Source organism: Terrapene carolina, unplaced genomic scaffold, assembly GCF_002925995.2.
Source record: "Terrapene carolina triunguis isolate 2854851 unplaced genomic scaffold, T_m_triunguis-2.0 Scaffold211, whole genome shotgun sequence".
Lineage (NCBI taxonomy): Eukaryota > Metazoa > Chordata > Testudines > Emydidae > Terrapene > Terrapene triunguis.
This window is the reverse complement of record NW_020664562.1, coordinates 5791164-5796001: the sequence shown is the minus strand read 5'-3', so window position 1 is coordinate 5796001 and position 4838 is coordinate 5791164.

Sequence of the window (4838 nt, the reverse complement as noted above, 5' to 3'; positions counted from 1 at the left end):
GGGTTAAACAGGGATTGGGAATGGCTGAGCCATTACAAACATTGAATCTATCTCCCCTTGTAAGTACTCTCACACTTGCTTCTTATCAAACTGTCTGTACTGGGCTATCTTGATTATCACTTCAAAAGTTTTTTTTCTCTTACTTAATTGGCCTCTCAGAGTTGGTAAGACAACTCCCACCTGTTCATGCTCTCTGTATGTGTGTATATATATCTCCTCAATGTTTCACTCTATATGCATCCGAAGAAGTGGGTTGTAGCCCACGAAAGCTTATGCTCTAATAAATTTGTTAGTCTCTAAGGTGCCACAAGTACTCCTGTTCTTTTTATGGAAATATTGTGATTTTACTTAATTGCCTTATAAAACAAAATAAGTTACCTTTAATACTGCAAACATTTAGTTATTTCCCACAGTAAAAGTAGAGAAGTACCAGGGGATACTGCAGACAGAGAATAAAATTGTATTTTAGGTTAGCTAACAAGCTTTTCAATACTACTGCTTAAGAATTATGTCATGCACACATTACTTATGGAAAACAACACATTTTGGATGTTAGAGTGCTAGGCAACCATAATTAAAATACATACATATATGAGAGTGGTTCTATATGCCTCTATCTATACTCAGTCCTATTCCCATTTTGTCCCTGTGATTTTAGCTATTGTATTCAATGGATCAGGATTGGACTCTTGGCTTTACCTGAAATAACAGACTTGCTGAACAACTATGTGGCTGAGAGAATTGCTGGTTCACATTGTAAAAAAGAACAATAATTAAGAAATACAGGTTGTTGTTTTTTTCAATGCCTTCCACTATATTCATCAAAAGAATGTCTTTTGAACCACCCCTTGTTTCTAGAGCATATATTTGTAAAACAGTGCCAGGGATGTACTGGACAAAAAGATCTTCCAAGTTATTGATGTCTATAGAGGTTCTATAAACACAAATATTTATTTTTAATTTGTATACTATTTGAAGTAAGTTTATTACAAAAATAGGGAGGATAGCTTTTCTGGTTTTGGAAACATGCTTGCAGAACTAAGAGAAAAGCATCGAGTGGCAAGCATGGTGTTAAATCTCTTGGGTTTATCTCTAGAAAGCCTTTTGAATCAAAGCCTCCAAATAAACTGAGTTCAGATCTTAGGGATTTATATATATTCTCCTAGCACTTGAATTCATGCAGCTGTTACCTATAAATGAGAAAGCCTTCTTCTTCTTCTGTCTGATATTCTATTATTATAAGTCTGAGTAAACTTTTTTTTCGCATGAGATGTGAAAAATAAAGCCAATGTATAGAATTCTGAGAATTAACACACAAAAATATTACTTAGAATATATGTACAATGCCCTACATTTTCTGAAGTGACTAGTGATTTTTGAAGGCTTCTGTTTTTAGGTGACCAATCTAAGACTCCTTAAGAAAGGAGCTTGATTTACAAATGGTGAATGCTCGGCACTTTCTTGACTGAAAGAAAATAAGGCAAAAAATCATTAATCAGTTAAGAAAATGTAGGGGAAGCATCAGCAGTTATTTCCTCTCAATGAAAAGGAATGATCTGAAAAACCTTGGATCACAGACAGTTATCCTTTCTCAGTAAAGCCATAAATTAGCAATGGAAAGGCACTTGCATTGTCAATATGAAAATTAATGGCTAGCTTCTGCCCTCCCTATTCAGGGAAAACTTTCATTAACTTCAATGGGAATTTCATCTGAGGAAGGAGCACAGGAGCAGGCCTTGTGAAGATAAAGAGCTAGATGAGAGTTTCACAAACTTTTCAAAGCTGACCCCCTCTTCAGAAAAATAAAGTCAACTGAAACCTTTGTCAGCCCTGCCATATGTTAAAAGCCTACTCAATGTGAGTGGTCACTCTTAGTAGAAGGCATAGAACTTCATACTTGTTCTGTCATTTATCATAAGCAGTAAAATAGTTAACATCATTGACATTTAAAGGATAATTGGCATCTGACAGTTTTCACATGCATGAATGAGGCAGTTTACACCTCAGACTTACTGTTTCAGGCTGTCTGCAAACTCAGCCAGTCAGGGCTGCATTGTTTAACTCAGCTTATGTTTTCTTTGCAGCCCAAACAGCCACACTTTTTCTTTTAAATGAAAGCTATCAATCCAGAGAACAATGGAGAGGTTTGCTGGATCTTCTCTGGCTAGTCTTTTAGGTCCCAACAGGGCTTTGCCCCACACACTTTGAGAAACATCAGGCTACACTGAAACTCTTTCCCTCAGACTACATGGCCATGTAGGGGAGTTGGAACTACCATTACACTTCTGCAGAGGCTGCCTAGACACAGTAGTGAGCTGGGTACTCACCCATTTACTCCCTCCAGGAAACAAATGCACCGGGAGTGGGAAGAGCCCTGGCTCAACTTTCCTGTTATTCCATGGCCATAGTAATAGCGCCATTATGATAGAGGAGGAGAAGTTTGCTTGAGGTATGGGTCAGCAGTTAACCACTAACTTCCTTCCCCTTCCCCCTGCCACGGAAGCAAAGAAGAATCAGGGAAGGAATTGTGACTTGGGTGTGTGTTCTCTGTCACAATGCCTCCAGGGGTTTCTCCTTAGATAGTTCAGCATACACACAAACCCTTGTTCAGAGTTATGGCTCAAATCACAGTCTAGCCCTAAATTAAAAATATTCAAAATTAGGAAGTGTGCAACAGGTATAACTTTTGAAACCTGGATTTCTGTGTAGTTATTTTGAACTAAAAACTTGCCCGTATAGAAATTATTCTCATATACCCCATAGCTCAAGAGAGCAGTTAAAATCTGCATTTAAATAGTGATGTATGAGGGGAAACTGCACAGGAAGTTTGTATCAATTACAGACAGTATTTTTTTATAATGTTTGACCTTCACAAAAAACAACCTAGCAAGATTTAAAAAAAAAAAAAAAAACATTAGAGAAATATTAAATTTAATGAAAACTGAAGACTTGGCTCTTTTTCATCATTATTTCATAAAAAAACATTTTATTGTTCAAAGTCATCTGTATATACTGATTCTGATTTTTTTCTTTTTTGACTCTGTACTTGAAAATAATTTTAATTTAAAGCTCACAATAACACAAAATGTCCTGATTTTACCATTTAATAGGATGATTTGGGATTTTGTTTTTAAAGAACAATTATTCTTAATTTTGTACACTCTATAGTCAAAACAATATAGAATAACACTGTGTATATTTTCTTGAAAGACTGAATGAACTTCTGTTTGGCGGTATTAAGACATAGGCTATGTCTATGCTGCACATCGTACAATGGTGTAGCTGTGCCACTGCAGCCGCACCATTGTAAGGTGTGCTGTATAGCAACTCTTTATTGCTGGGAGAGAGATCTCTCTTGGTGACAAAATAAAACTACGTCCAATGAGAGGCAGTATCTTCTTTGCCAGGAGAACACAGCTCCTGCTGACAAAGCATTATTCACACAGGTGCTTTTCGTTGTTAAAACTTTTGTTGTTCAGAGGAGAGGTTTTTTTACTCTCCTGAGCAACAAAAGTTTTAACGATGGTATTGACTGTATAGACAAAGTCATACATACAAAGGGCTTGATTTTAGAGTTGGTTGAAAAGTTAACAAAAAAACTCTTTTCCACTGAAAAATGCCATTTTGTCTAAACCAACATGTTTTGAAGAAATGTATTGGCTTCAACAACAACAAAATTGTATAGGGAAGGTTTCTTGGGTCTAGGATGGAATTTCAGATCAAAACCGAGAAAGAAAGAGAGAAGCCTCCCTATCCCCTCAATAGCTCAGTGGGTAGAACTCTCGGCTGGAAAATGAGAGAGACAGGTTCAAGTCTGTGCTCTGAATCAGGCAGACCAGGTACCTGAACTTAGGTCTTACACATTGTAGTTGAGTGTGCTAACCACCAGACTATTGGTTGTTCTGGGGCTGGGTTGATTCATCTTTCTTATTTTTTGTGAACATTTTCAAAATATCTTGTTTTAGTTCCATATTTGAATGAAAAATGTTGCAATCTCAATTTCCTACAAGCTGGAATTGTTTTCCAGCCAGTCCTATTTGATCCAACACTCATTGAAGTAAAAGAGAGTCTTTCCATGGACTTCGAATGGCCATTCGATCAGGCCCAAATTCTGGCTCTCAGATGGGAAATTGATGCATACCTGGACACAAGCATATGCAACACAAGGAGTGTTAATATATTTATGGATTCTGGCTGACAACATCAAGAGCAAAATATTCAGGTGGTGATCAGGATACGCCATTTAAATCCACTTCCCAGCCATATTAACACCCACAGCAACCCTGCCTGTAAGAAAAAATAAGTAAGGCAAAAATGCTAGGAACTGTGGTAGCACAATAGATTGAAAAGCATGTGCTTAACTTTATTCATGTGAGCACTTCCAGTGAGGTTAGTGAAACTCATGTGCTTAAAGTTAAATACATGCATATGGTGTTCCCAGGATCAGTCCCTATAAAATCAAAAAGCTGATGAACTGAATGGTTTGATAGATGACAAAGTGAGCAACTAGTAGATTAAATAAATACACTTTGCAGATACAGGAAATATTTCACCTGGGATGGGACATAATACTTAGCACAAAATCACGGGGAGTATATTCTAAAATTCCTAGGACAGAGTTGAGGTATTATTGTAATTAAAAAACATGATGAACAATAGAAAAACTCTTAATATTTTTACATCTGTATATGTTAATTCTACTCCATATCAGATAGAAACCAACAGCTACACAATGAACCAGCAGAAATGTGTTTAGAACTCAGGAATTTGTGTCTCCCCAGCCATCGCTCACACACACACACACACACACACACACACACACACACACACACACACAC